The following is a 16,254-nucleotide window of genomic DNA, read 5'->3' as shown; positions in this document are numbered from 1 at the left end:
CCAGCCTCTTTCAAACTGTTTATATATATATATATAAATATATTTATATATATATATATATATATATATATATATATATATGTATATATATATGTATATATATATATATATATATATATATATATATATATATATCATATTATATATAGATAATATATATATATGGAGTATTATTATAATATATAATATATATAATTATAATTATATATATATATATATATATATATATAGCTATATATATATATATATAATTATATATATATATATATACACTATATATATAAACCTGGCGCATTTATTAACGACAGTTTTTGCGTTAGAAGAGGAAACAAATTAATCGACTTTCCATTTCCGAGAAAAACTCCCTTTTAACTGGTACTCGCAAAATTGGTTTAACAATTTATACTCAAAACGCAAAACAAGTTATATACTTTAGTTGTTCCAAGAGAAACAGACGCTTTCCTTTGTAAATTAGCTCCACTTATTCTCTTTCGCGATTGTTTATGTCAGTGGGAATAGATTTCTAAATGTGATATTCCAGAATGGCTGATAGCCTCCTCATCCTCCTCCTCCCCCCTCCCTCCCCCCTCCCCTCCCCTCCCCTTTCCTCCCCTCCGCCCCTCACCTACCCCTCCCCCTCCCCAAACCTCTTGCTCGTTTCATTGACTGAACGTATTATGAAGAGTATTGAAAGCGCCGTAGCTGACAGCAGTACATTCATATGAAAGTATTCTCTCTCTCTCTCTCTCCCATGAGGGGAACAGCGTAGCGAAGTAAACTTTGTTCCAAGCCAGAAAGCAAATTATATGCCTCGGAAATGCTAAGTAATTGTTCTCTGTGCTGCTGGAAATTTGTATTAAGGTTCGTACTTGGTACTATGAATTTAGAATATATTTTATCAATGAAAGAGGCATTGTGGGAATGGAAAATATATTCTAGGAGTGGAAAATATGTTTGAGGAATGGAAAATATATTATGGGAATGAAAAATACATTTTTAGAGTGGAAAATATATTCTAGGAGTGGAAAATATGTTCTAGTAATGGAAAATATATCATGGGAATGGAAAATATATTTTGGGAATGGAAAATAAAAATATTCCTGGAATAAAAATAAGTTCAAATATTCCAGGAATGGTAAAAATAAAATTAGGGAAATTCCGGGAAAGGAAGAACATTCTGGGAAATGGAAATATATTCCGGTGGGAATGGAAAACAGATTTCCGGGAATGGAAATATATTCCCGGAATAGAAAACACATTTAAGGAATGGTGGATATATCCTGGAATGAAAAACATATTCCAGGAATAGAAAATATAATCTGGGAATTGTAGATATATTATAGAAATGGAAAATATATTCTGGAACTGGTAGATATATTCTGGGAATGGAAATATGCTCCGGGAAATTGAAATATATTCCAGGAATGGAAAATATATTATTGGATGGAAAATGTATTCTGGGAATGAAAAATATATTCTGTGAAAGGAAAATATATTTTGAGAATAGAAAATACATTCCGGGAATGAAAAATATATTCCAGAAATGGAGAATATATTCTAGGAATGGAAAATATATTCCGGAAATGGCTTGCGGTAGTTTTAGCAAATGCTCAGAGATCTGAACTGATGAGTATTTGACGTAATTACAGGTCATAGATCATAACTAAAATCCACTTACATGTAGGTTTAATGTCCTCGTACTTATATTGGGACCGTGTGAAGGATTAGATGCTTTGTTCAAGACTGTATTACCTGAGTGATATTAATCGTAGGTCTTTGATTAAAAATTGGGCTGTGACTCGCTGTACTTCTACTTTCTGGGGAACTAGAGTAGGTTTTTTAAAGTTAATGTAAACATCAACACCTGGCCCTTAGGTTTTTTTTTTCTTTGGAGTCGCATTTTATGTTTTGCTTGAAAGGATCTTGTGTTTTCCTTCTTATATAACGATTATGTTGAATTGTATCCGATGTCTGCATTTTGAGGAAAATGTTGAATGTTTACCACAAAGTATTTTATTTAATTCTTTGTTTTTCATTGTTGCTAATTTGTTTGTCTTTGTTGTATCAGATGGCTGCATTTTGAGACGTCATTTGAATGTTCACCTCTGAATAAAATAACTTTTTCATATATTTCGTCGACTTGAAATTGATTTATATGCACAATTTCGAGAAGGTCAACTTCATAAGCATACAGAGCGTCTCTTGGTGCGCGCATCACTCGCTTATGCAAATTTGCTAATATCGTCCGAGCGTAGATATTGGTCTCCCTTGTGTGCTATAAATGAATAATAGAAATCCATCTCTCGATTAGTCTCTCTCTCTCTCTCTCTCTCTCTCTCTCTCTCGTACTTTGACAGGACTAACTCTCTCTCTCTCTCTCTCTCTCTCTCTCTCTCTCTCTCTCTCTCTCTCTCTTTCATATTCTGACCTCCAGAGGGACCTTCAAGCATTTGGCTGATCAAAGGTGTGGAAGGTTTTTTTGTAACGTATTTGCGAGAGTTATTTGTTTATATAACAAATTTGTTACAGGCTCTGTTGTTATTTATCCTGTTGGTGTGTATGCTATATAACAAGTGCGTGGTAAGGAAAGTATTATCAGTTTAATGGCATATATTGCATAGATATTAATTAACAATAATCTCTTTTGTAAACAATGCAATCACCTGCGGATAAAAGTAGGGCGAAGATTTTTTTTTTCCCACGGAAATGAATACACACGTTGGTTTGTCCTTTTCCATCACATTTTAAGAGAAGTCGTCACCATTTTACGACTAGATTTATAAATTTGAATTCTGTAGATAAAGTGGACGGGATCGGAATAGTTAAACTTCATTATAATGTTAATGCATCGGCAGGTTTAGGGAATAAGTCAGGCTTTGTATAATGCAGTAAGATAAGATTTACTTAAGGCGTTGGGTCCATTTTTGTTCGTTATCCTCACAATTATTTCCGAAGGGGACGTCATAAATTGGTTTTTAATAATGAATTTTAAATTATTATTTTTTTTAGTTGTTCAAGATAATACATCTTAAAAATCATGTATATCCATTGGGGGGATTGTGTAAACTGTTATTTATTTCTTTAAAAAATAAGCGAAAATGATTTATGGAAAACATTTAGTGTTAACTCTAAGTTAGAATGTTGTTAAATAGTCTCTGCTTTAGTCGACAGATAAGCAGACGGACTTGGAATATTTACAGATAATCTCTTAGAAGATACACTCGTATAATCACTCTGAAGAGAGATATTAAATCGTAGAAATTTTTTTATTTAGAATGTTAATATAAAATCAATTTGATGATAGAATCTTTTAAGATATAGAGTGAATACTTTGCGATGTATAACATATTTATGAGCATTTTAAAGACGCGTATCCATTTTATAGTTATGCATAATTTTGTTGGAAGGTATGAAACATTTTCTAAAAGAATCACGTCTAAGAATTGTCTCAATATTAAGCATGATAAGTGATCTCTATTAAGTTGAAATTATACATTGAAGAAGACAGTTCTGTAAACTGCTTCAGGTAACAATACTTGACTTACTGAAAAATGGCCCCATCATACGGACCGGGACAGAGGAATACCGCAGCATGAAGATAATCTGAGTCCAAAAAATACGAGGAATTCCAGAAGTCAAGAGGTTACTGTAACTAGCAGAAATACATAGTTGGGTATGTTTGCGGGGGGGGGGGGGGGGGGGGGGGGGGGGCGGTTGGAGGTTTGTATACCGTGTGAGGCAGAAACAGCCAGGCCAAAGGGAATGTCAGCTATTCTCCAACTTTGTCAAAGCGTGTTTGTGTTGAAAAATAAAGCCCAACATTGCTTTGTCCTTTCTCTTGCTGTTGTTGTCCTCCGATGACAAAGTTTGCTTTGCACTGGTCATTTCTGATGTCCATTGGGTCTGGGTTTTGGCGTCTTGATGTGTTTGCTTGCTTGCTTGCTTGCAGAAGTTATTTCCTTGTTCTTTGGAAGATTGCCGGTCCTTTTAAGTGAGTGAGAGAGAGAGAGAGAGAGAGAGAGAAGCTCAACGAGGAAACTTTCTCAGTAGTATTTTTCCATGTTTCTGAGAGAGAGAGAGAGAGAGAGAGAGAGAGAGAGGAGAGAAGCTTAACGAGGAAACTTTCTGAGTAGTATTTTTCTATCTTTCTGAGAGAGAGAGAGAGAGAGAGAGAGAGAGAGAGAGAGAGAGAGAGAGAAATTCAACCAGGGAAACCTTTTTTCTATATCTATCTTCAGAGAGAGAGAGAGAGCGGGGGTGCCGGTTTAATGATATACGCAGCGGGCATCCAAGATAGGATTAAAAGACGAGTTTTTTTTCTTTAAAATTTGCAATTTAAAAATAAAGTTTACAGTTTCACGGTGAAGTTTGTACTTTCTAAGTGAAGTTTGCAGTTGAAAAGGAAGTTTGCAGTTTGGAATGGAAGTTTGTGGTTTCGAAGAGAAGTTTGCCCTTTCAGATTGAAGTTTACAATTTTAAAGTGGCGTTTGCACTTTTAGAGGGAAATTTGCATTTCAAAGTGAAGTTTACACTTTTAAAGTAAAGTTTGCACTTTCAGAGGGAAATTCGTTTAAAGTGATGCATTTTCTAAGTGAAATTTATATTTTCAAAGTGAAGTTTGCTGTTGCAATGTGAAGGTTGAACATTCAAAGTGAAGTTTGCAGTTTCAAAATGAAGTTTGTTGTTTCAAAGTGAGAAGTTTCCTGTTTCAAAGTGGAATTTTCAATTTCAACAGTTTCAAAGTGAAGTTTGTAGTTTCAAAGTGAAGTCTGAAGTGTGAAAGTGAAGTTTGGAGCTCCAACGTGAAGTTTTCACATTCAAAGTGAAGTTTGCCTTTTGAAAGTGAACTTTTCAGTTTGAAAGTAGAGCTTACGGTTAGAAAATAAATAACAGCTTCAAAGTGAAGTTTGCAGTTTGAAATTGTGTACGAGCGAGGGGCTCATCACTTCGACCTGTGACTGTGAGTCACGGCAACGTTAATTTCCAATTTAGGCGACTTCCCCGACGCCGATGGTTATCAAAAAATGACTGCGGCAAAGTTAATGAACCGCTTCCAGGTCTTGGGTAGGCCCAGGAGGCAAAGGGGGTTTCCTTTCCTTTCTCTCTCTCTCTCTCTCTCTCTCTCTCTCTCTCTCTCTCTCTCTCTCTCTCTCTCATTAACAGCTTTCCCATAAGAATATTTACCACCATTATTAAGTCCGTTCTATCAATGATGTTTTGGAGCTTGCAAATCTCTCTCTCTCTCTCTCTCTCTCTCTCTCTCTCTCTCTCTCTCTCTCTCTCTGTCTTCATTAAGAGGAAGGTAATGGAGCATTGATGTCTGTCATAATGCAGGGCAGGGCCTATTTTCGACCGAACGCTAAAAGTAACCTTTGAAGTTTTGCGTCATTTCCGGGTAGGTAAGGGGGGAGGTGGGCTATGTTGCAAAATTGGCGTCATAATTGCAACGGGGAGGTTTTGATGACTTGCAGATGGTTAGAAGTATATTGCAGGAAAGTGACAGTTTTAAAGGGTTTTTTCTCTCTCTGCTTCGCTCTTCAAGGAAATGGCTGAGTAGGTGCAGTCGAAAAATAATTTATATATATATATAATATATATATTATATATATATATCATATATATATAAATTTTTTATGTTTTTATAATAAATGTTCTTATTTATGATATTAAATAGAACTTCAGGTTTTCATTTTGGGCATTGTCATATTTTTTTTTATTTGTTTTAATGATGAATTATTTTCGAATGAGGTTTATGTTCTTTTGCAAATTATTGACAGCCAGCACATAGATACAGAAAAGAAAGGTTTTCGATTTAAATTTATTTCCCTCGAGCATGTAATTTAGCCTGTCCATATTGAATAATGCTAATGCCGAATTAGTTAATAGTAATAATGCAAATTGTAATCCATGGGGATTGGAGTTATGTAATATAACACGATTAATAGCAAACAATATCCGCGGACTTGTTTATGCATGACACTATATTTTTGATACGATAATAAATATGTAATAAATTCGGCAGTTCAAAGTCGTTCTTGGTAATGTTATCGAAGAAACAAATCCACATTGACTTTGTTGTCCAAGTATACTTCAAGATTTAAAGAGAGTTTTCGATACTCTTTGACGTTTGTGAAGGCTGATCTGCTCGAAAGCTGTCTTTAAAGCTTTTCAAAATTAAATATATCTAAATTTTAAACTTCAATGTCTAGCTGTTGAAATTGAAAGCTAAAAATCTTAAATGTTGATGTACATGTGATGATGATGATGATGATGATGATTATTATTAATTTAATTTTTTTTTGGTCTATCACAGCCTTCCAATTCGACTGGGTGGTATTTATAGTGTGGGGTTCCGGGTTGCATCCTGCCTCCTTAGGAGTTCATCACTTTTCTTACTATGTGCGCTGTTTCTAGGAGCACACTCTTCTGCATGAGTCCTGGAGCTACTTCAGCCTCTAGTTTTTCCAGATTCCTTTTCAAGGATCTTGGGATCGTACCTAGTGTTCCTCTGATTATGTGTGCAATTTCCACTGACATATCCCATATCCTTCTTATTTCTATTTTCAGGTCTTGATGCTTACCAATGTTTTCCCTTTCTTTCTCTTCAACTCTGGTGTCCCATGGTATTGCGACATCAATGGGTGATTCTTTCTTATTGATTTTGTCAATCAACGTCACGTCTGGTCTATTTGCACTTATCAACCTATCTGATCTTTGCCTGATCGTTTTCTATCACTCCTTCAGGTTGGTGCTCGTACCACTTATTACTGCAAGGGAGCTGGTGTTTCTTGTATAGGCTCCAGTGGAGGGCTTTTGCCATTGAATCATGCCTCTTTTTGTACTGGTTCTGTGCAAGTGCCGGACATTCGCTTGCTATGTGGTTTATGGTTTCATTTTTCGTATTGCACTTCCTACATATGGGAGAGATGTTATTTCCGTCTATCGTTCTTAGAACATATCTGGTTCTTAGGGCCTGATCTTGTGCCGCTGTTATTCTTCTGTTTCCTTCTTGAGCTCTCCCCTTTGTAGCTATTGCCATGTGTTATCGCTGGTTAGTTCTGTAGTCTGTCTCATGTATTGTCCGTGCATTGGTTTTGGTTTTGTTTTGGGGCCAAGTCCCTCTGTTTCTGTCTGTCATTTCTTCTCCTGTCTCTGTTATATTTCTGGTCTTCGTCTATTATTATTATTATTATTATTATTATTATTATTATTATTATTATTACATGATGGAAAGGGGATCGAACAGATTCCCGAAAGCTCTATTATTATTATTATTATTATTATTATTATTATTATTATTATTATTATTATTATTATTATTATTATTATTATTATTATTATTCAGAAGTTGAGTCCTCAAGAACCCTTGACTTGAAATTCAAGCTTCCAAAGACTATGGTGTTCATATGAAGGAAGTAACAGAAAATATGTTATGGGAGATAATATTGAAAGAATTAACAGAAGGTAATAGGAAATACAGAAAGAGGGGGCTAGTCATCAGAAAAGAAAAATAAATTAAACGTTAATAAATAAACGGATAAACATTTCCCTATATTGCAGACGTTACAGACCTTACAGCTCGTTCGGGTTTCCCCAAGTCCCTCTGTATGAGGCACATCTAATGTCTGCCAGAGAATTGCTAATGCATCTTCCGGTATATTTTGCATCTTCCAATCTTGGATGGGCTGGGATGCAGCTTACATATTTGTCGAGCTTATTCTTAAACACATCTTCGCTCACTCCTGATATGTTCCTCAGATGAGCTGGCAACGCATTGAATAGACGCTGCATTATCGATGCTGGTGCGTAGTGGATTAATGTCCTGTGTGCTTTCCTTAGTTTTCCTGGTATAGTTTTGGGCACGATTAATCTACCTCGGCTTGTTCTTTCTGATATTCTTAGCTCCATGATGTTTTCAGTAATTCCCTTTTTCTGATTCTATGCCTGTATTATGAAGAAGCGTTCTCTTCTCCTTTCTAGACTATACAATTTTAAAAATTGTAGTCTACAAGAAGAATTTCTTTAGGGAATTAATGCATTGCATCTTGGTTGTATGTTAGTAAATTCTGCGGTTAAGTTAATGTTGTTTTTACTTAGTTTTATTTATTTTTATTCTTGTCCGTTTGTTCCCTATCCCTCATCTTTCTCATCGCCTCCGTCTCATTTCCATCCTTTTGCCGAAATGGAAATGAGGGAGGTCGGTATGAAAATGGGGACCCCAGTCACTCCTTTCCGGATTGTTAAGTTTGGAAATCGACGACCTTCGCTCCGGCGAATGTGTAAACTTGGAACCAGGAACCAGGAATCGCAGGAACATTTTGGAATGGGCTTTCCTTAACTTTTATGTGTCTAATGATCTGTCTATCAGGTTATAAATATTAGTACAGTCATGCGAAAATACATGTGAATGTGTAAACTTGGAATCAGGAACCAGGAATTGTAGGAACATTTTGGAATGGGTTATTTGTTTCTTAACGTCTGTGTATCTAATGATCTGTGTGTTTGGTTATAAATATTAGTGTGTGTGGTTATAAATATGTCTGAGACTCGCAAAGCTAATTGAAATTTAGGAGGAATTAGAGAGTTTTAGATAAATACTTGATTAGACAACATTTTATAAAAATATAGATACTGCCTTCCAGTAGTAATGTTTGTGAAAAATGTAGAAAGAATATTGGTTTGAAAGGTATGAAGGATGATCTTTGTAAACGACCCAGTGTTTTCAGAAACAGTCAGGATTCAGTTTTTCTCAGAACTCGAGATTTTGGATAAAAATTTCAGATGCGGAGTCTGCTCCTGCACACAAAATAGGGTAACGGTATTCCAAACGCGCCTGAGTGGGAATACAGAAACATTTCCCCAAGATAGATTGGTGGCCAAAAATCTTGAAAGACTTTCGCAGTACCCCGTTTTTTTTTATTATATGGTTATTGAAGAAATAAATCGAATATGTTTCTTAAAAGTGAATTTGCAATCAAGGATGGTGCCTAGAATTTTAAATGGATTTCATGCAGCCTACGAAACGTTTCTGTTTAAAAAGTCTGGGTGTGGGTACATAAAGTCCTAGACATAATTTGAACCATATACGCTAATTCATACCCAAATCTCTTTCAAAAGATACAGCAACCGTAGATCAGTACTCAGGAAATAGGATGGTTGTCAAGAGAAGAGTATCATCTGCATAAGCTTTAAACTTACTCTCATAGTCAAACCATATAATGTGGGCATATAATAATGGAAAAAGTTGAGAACCAAACCCACAGTCATGTATATGTACATATATTTAAAGATAAATCTATACATTGAAAAGGGGAATTGAACGGATTCCCGAAAGCTGTTCATAGAGATTTATCCTTAAAGATATGTACATATGCATAACTGTACGTTTGTTTCTCCATTTTAAGACTCATGCTACTATGAGTATTTTTTAATTTACTGTAAAACGTAATAGGCCAAGAACTCTACCCTCAGGAACGCCACAGAAAGAAAGGCTTAGAATGACTTGCATTGTACACCGATTCCCTTTGTCACAGACCTTGGAGCAACAAATCCATTAAAAAGAAAGGAAATATCACATTATAGTTTGCGTGGTATTCTCAGTGACTTGGAAAATTTTTGACGGCGTTAGTGTTTCGTAGAGAAATGAGAGATGGAATTACAGTTTTACGAGACTCGTCCTAAAAACCATTGGGGTTAACATATTTATAGAAATCATTAGCAGTTATTCCAACCGTAGTCAATTATTCGACCATGTTCTTCTGTTAGTTACCTCTTCTCTCATCCTATTATCATACGTTATTTTGTATTCCTAAACATCTGTCGGTACGTGGAAAATTAAACTTCATTTAATACCTATCCTGCAAGTTAAACTTCACTGCCATTAAGTCAGGGAATAGTGCCACAGGACTACTCAATACAGACTAGCAGCGCCATTTTTTTTTATTTAACCAGTCACCTTTTATCAACCACAATCCCTCGTTCCTTTTTAATTCATGCAAATTTTATGGAAGGAAAAGAAATGGAAATACGTGAAATGTGATACTTCTTTACCGCAGACGCTCTCGTTCCGCCACTTAGTCCTACTAATAATATTCATTGGAGATGTTCCTGCTCTCCATTTACTCTCATAACCATACTCTTGCTCACATTTGCTCCCAACTATCTGCTCTTGCAAGCGCGTTCATTCTGTTGATAGTATGGTTCCATCGAGTATTACTGCACATTTTTTATTGTGTTTCTGCGTTTCTTTTAATATTAGCAATTCTGGAACGATTCTTCTAAGAATTGAGGTCATTAATATTATATATAGTTTTTCAATATTTTTATCAAGTAACAAAACGCTTTCCTTCTTACGTAAAGTGAAATGGAAATATTTTTACCTTGTTTCACCTTGTCAGTGATTTAAGACAGTTTTTATGGAGTAGTAGTGGATTGAATACCACATGCTGTTTTTTTGTGTGTGTTTTATTGTGGCTGTATCAAAATTTCTTCCGTCCTGTTATCAGGAGCCTCCAAGTCGTCGTCTTTTCGTTTATTCTTTCATGTTAGCAGTCCTTTCGGCCAATGGGTACACCTACTGTTCCCCTTTTACTTGACCTCCATTCCCACTTCCAGTCTTCAATCTAGCTGTCCAGCCCCTCTAACTACAACTTTTTAGCGCAACTGCGCGGTTTTCTCCCAGTTTCACCTTCAGATAATTTTACTTTATCGCATTTATTTTCTGGATCTCTGTATCTTGCTGTGCAACCACTCCCAACTTCCACCGAATGACCGAAAGTGCCTCAGTGCTTTGCTTTGTAGCAAAGAAATTTCCGGTATCTTCTTTAGTTTCTGTGAGAAGTTGTCGGTGCTGCTTGAATTTTCTGGGCGTCAGCTCACATTCGGTTGATGTGTAACGTTGTCACACTTTCCTGGAACAGAGATCTGTCGTTCTCTTGTACCATAATCGTGCAATATAGCCTTCTTAGAAATACTATTAATGGCGATGCTCGTCAATAAAAGTATGCGAACTTCTTCAATAACACCTGCAATATTGTCTTACTTTTGACTTAACAGTGATGTTTCTAAATGCATGTATTTTATGTTTTTTTTTTATTTATCTTGATTTTTATGTATCAACTTTGTTTTGTATTTTTCTCATAGCCTTTCGTGCTGCGTCATGTTATTCCACATTTTGAATAATAATGATATAATATAATAGTAATAAGTTTGCATTCGCTTTGGACATCATACTAAAAAGCCCAGTGTATTTAGTTTCTTATTTTCCGCCAATTCTGAACGAAAATGTAAATGTCAACTTTGAGGGAATCTTAAAGACCTCTGTCACATGTAAAGAAGAACTATCCACATGGCATAAGTTTCAGAGGCCAAGACCTGCGTCATAGACCTCATGAATACATATGCTTATGGCTCCCTTGGATCCGCGAGATTTATTTCACCTGGGACAGTTTGAGCCATTTCTTTTATGCAGCTTGGCTGTCTCCCTGTAAGGTGGGTTTGGGAGAGGGGGGGAGGGGGGCGGGGTTTGGTTATCGCGTATTTGCCATATTCGGTGCTCTTTTCAGTGTATCTTTATGCTTGTTTCACCTTATCATTTCCTTTTGCCTTTTCGTACTGAGCTGTCTAACCTCTTTCACTTGATAATATTCCGTTTCTAATTCTCATTTCAGAGCAACTCATAGTGTGGCAATGCCGTCAACGCATCTGAAGTGGTGCACTGTAGGAATTACTAAAGGTTTTTGCTGCTCCCCTTCGGCCCTTAGCTGCACCCATATTTTAGCCTTTAACATTACCTCAGTTCCCACTTCCATTCATCCACTTTGCTGTCCAACCACTCCCTCTTTTCATTGTCGTAAGTGCAGAGTGGCTGAAAGTGCCTTAGTGGTTGGCTTATACCCAAATTTTCGTAAATCAATCTTGTCTTTTCAGAACACATCTTTAGGAAGAGTCATATGAGGGTTTAGCGATGTGGTTAAGGCTCTCGTTAAATAATAATAATAATAATAATAATAATAATAATAATAATAATAATAATAATAATAATAATATTTTGGTAGAAGACCCTCTTTTAGGCAAATACTGTTAAAAAGGATGGCAGAATTAAGCGAGTTGATTTTATATATTGTTTTTTCTATTTTCCTAACAATTCGCTTCTCAGGTTCAGCGATGTTTCTGAGTAACTGGCCAATATTCATATTGGGAATTTTCAAAAATTGTAAATGCTGAAGAATAAGAATAATAATGCCTGCAATTCCCTCTATTGAATACTTGTTGCATCTTTTTCTTCCTGTCGTGAGTTGCTATCCGAAGGGGTGTCTCATCCAAATTAGATTTTCCATAATCCGCTCCTTTTTGTGAGGTTGTATTAAGTGACAAGATCGTTGCTTGGTCTTGTCAGTATTTCTATCTCCAAGTTTTGGAAAAGCAAGTCACATTCTGTTTCCAGGCCTGCTTTGTTGTTGTTTCTGTTTCCAGGTTTTAGATACACATGCATATATTTAACTTTTTTTTTTTTACTACGCAAATAAATTTCTATTCCATTTCTCCTGCTCACTTTCAGTCCTGCCGATGAATTGCTGTGGCTGATCCATGTGTACATGTGTACATGTGTACGTGTGTAAAAGAGAGAGAGAGAGAGAGAGAGAGAGAGAGAGAGAGAGAGAATTAAAGTAAGCGGTTCAAGGTAGATCATCCCAAATGAAATACAGATCACATGGGATTTGATTGTCCTGCGTTCGAGGTTTATTTAGGACATTTTGGGTCAACCTCATTTTTTGTTGTTCCTACCTTACCTTTTCTCGCCATTTCTATTCCTGCTTCTTTTTATCCTTCTTTTCATTATTTCTGCTTCATTCTTTTAGCTTCGTTAACCACAACTTTCGCTGAATAAACATGATCCTCCCTCTGGAGGGAATTTTAATTATGGGAACGAACAAGGGAATTTTAATTTAGAAAATTATGCCAGTCCTCATTACATTCGCCGTTGACCCCCACCCTCCCACCCACCATCTCCTCCTTCCCACCCACCACCCCCACCCCCACCCCCACCCCCCATCCCCAACACCCACCAGCCGACCAACCTCCCTCTGGGTTGATTGTCCAAATGCCAGATATTAGTAAATGCACTTCTGCCTTTAGTCAAAAGATCGGATTTGTAAAACCTTTCTCTTCTGTTATTTTAAAAAAAGAAAATCATAATTACAGATTTAATGGTAATTATGAGTGTGTGTGTGTGTGTGTGTGTGAGAGAGAGAGAGAGAGAGAGAGAGAGAGAGAGAGAGAGAGAGAGAGAGAGAGAATCACTAAGGGAACGCTCAAATAATATATTCATTTCAACAACATGCCATTTCCTGGACTATTGGCACTGCCACGTTCATTCTTGAATATACATACATACATACATGAAAACATGCATAACGCATACATAAATATATACATAGATACAGAGAGAGAGGAGAGAGAGAGAGAGAGAGAGAGAGAGAGAGAGAGAGAGAGAGAAAAAAAATAATATCTTTATGTAATGTAACGCTCCGTGAGATGAAAATATTAACATTTTGATTAGAACATTTTAACAATTATTATCTAAAGCTGTCTTTGTTTATCAAAATTGATTTTTGTTAAAAATTCTGTTAAGATGGTAGATCAACTATACTCTGTTTTTTCCATCTGTCCACCCGCCTGTGGTGTTTGCTTATGGTAACACTACGTCCCGGGCTTTAGATAGTTACGCTATGTGCAAGTTATAGGTAAATAAAAGGATATCTGGGTGTACATTTACAACTGAAAAGTGTTTCAATAATTTACTGTATACGAATTACACCGTTAATATTCGAAATAGGATAGTTATTATTGTTGAATGTACGCTGAATATAACTATCTAAAGCCCGGGACGCAGTGTTACCATACATAAACACCCCAGGCGGGTGGACAGATGGATAAAAACCGAGTATAGGCACATATGAGCTCACTATCCAACTTTTTACAGGTGTGTAGCTATACAAATGTTCTGTGCTTTATCTTTTATGATGTGTTGATTTTAACGTTAAGAATTCATAGTTTCTAAAGTTCTTCTGAAGTGTATCTGTTTGGGCCGAGTGCTAAGACGGTCTTAGGAAATTTACTATTGACCTTAAATCAGTAATTATCGTAATTGGTATAACTTAGATAGAAATCATAGCATCGGTAATAGCGAGTCTCTCTCTCTCTCTCTCTCTCTCTCTCTCTCTCTCTCTCTCTCTCTCTCTCTCTCTCTCTCTAAAAATCAGTAATTTTAGGAGATAGTTTGCTCATTCATCAACTATGATTTTATACCATCCACTTGCTTCCATTACGAGAGTTCGTCTTCTTTAATATGCTAATGAAGGACGAGTTAGTATCCATCAATTTAGTGCCACTGGACCATTAAGCATAAATTTGCCAAAGTAAGGGACTCCCATCTCTCTCTCTCTCTCTCTCTCTCTCTCTCTCTCTCTCTCTCTCCCTCTGTGTTTTTATATATGGACTTCATTTTACTGTAATCTTTCGTAGGAACTCTGATTACTCCATGTGAATATCATCATAATAATAATAAAGTAATAATGATAATAATAAAAAAGTAATAATGATAATAATAATAATAATAATAATGGTCACCCCTGAAGATTTGAGCTACTGAGCTATAATTTGCCAGACCAACAATTTATCCACTCACCCTTCTGCTTATGATGAAGATAATAATATCATCATCATCATCATCTCCAGCCCCGCATGACTCAAACGGTCTTTTGTGTGAATACCCAGTGTAAACTGACAATGAAGATTTGACGTTGAATTTGAATTTATCTTCCACTGATCTCCACTCTTCGTCAGCCTCCTGTTCTAAGTTCTCGTCATTGGTGGTCTTGTATTACTACAATGATAGTTATAATAATAGTAACTGTTGTTAGTGTTCGGTAAAAGAAAACTATTGTGATGGCTATTTGTCTGTCAATCTGCACTTTATCTTTCCGCCCTCAGATCTTATAAACTACTGAGGCTAAAGGGCTGCAAATTGATATGTTGATCATCCACCTTCCAATTATCAAACGTACCAAATTGCAGCCCTCTAGGGCAGTGATGTAGGACAGACAACTACCGGGACATAGTTAAAGTTTCAGGGGCTGCGGCTCATAGAGCGTTATAACGAGACCACTGAAAAAAGATATATCTATTTTCGGTGGCCATGATTATTCACTGTAGCATTTGTACAGAAAACTTGATTGCTTGTCGCTTACTCAGGGATTAAGTCTACAAACTTTGTTTTTGTTGTTGTGAGGGGTAGGAAAGGTCTGAAAAAGGTGTTTTTCTTTGTGTGAAAGATACCGGCTTTTTAGGATAAGATATTTATCATTTATTTATTTGAATGAAAATGTAAAAAAATGAAGTACTGTGCATGGTAAACAGCACCGAAAAATTGTTTCTAATAAGATATAGCATATTTATTTTAATTTTCGTTGGTGAAATAAGGATCTGTTTGACCGTAGATTTTATCACATTTTAATTTACGTTAAAAGTTAGGTATATAATGTTTACAACTTATGAACGAGGGGAAAATCTTGCATGCTACCCGAGTAAGCTTGATGTCGGATCACGCCTTGTTTTTATTATTTTCTTCTTAGTCGTGGACAAAAACAAAAGTGGAAGTGAGATAATGGGTTAGTTATTTATTTTAGTTACCTTACTTTTGTTTTTACAAAATACTATTTTAAACTGTCGCATTTTGTTTTAGGATTCTGATCACCGAATTTCTGCTTAGAATTTGAGTGGTCTTGTAAAATCGCGGAACGGTATTGAATTTACAAATGTTACTGATAGTGCTCATCTTTCCCAGTATTTTCAGGGTAGGATATTTTCAGTTATTGTTTCTTTAATGCCAACATTTTGTAGAGAAGACTTCTTAAATTGTTGCATTTATTAAATAATATATCGAGGGAAAGTTATTTTTTTTTAACGTAAATTTTTCATTAATGTCGATATTTGCAAAGGAGGAATTTTGAATGAGTTAACTTTTATCCTTACTGGCAATGTTTAATTTCTTCCTTTCTGCCAACATTCAATTCCTTCCCTACTGCCAGTATTTAATTTCTTCCTAACTGCCAGCTTTTAATTCCCTCCTTAATGCCAGCATTTAATTCCCTCCTTAATGCCAGCTTTTAATTCCCCCTTAATGCCAGCATTTAATTCCCTCCTTAATGCCAGCATTTAATTCCCTCCTTAATGCCAGCATTTAATTCCCTC

This window comes from Macrobrachium nipponense, chromosome 1, assembly GCF_015104395.2.
Source record: "Macrobrachium nipponense isolate FS-2020 chromosome 1, ASM1510439v2, whole genome shotgun sequence".
NCBI classification, from domain to species: Eukaryota; Metazoa; Arthropoda; class Malacostraca; order Decapoda; family Palaemonidae; genus Macrobrachium; species Macrobrachium nipponense.
Note: the sequence above shows the minus strand (reverse complement) of the source record.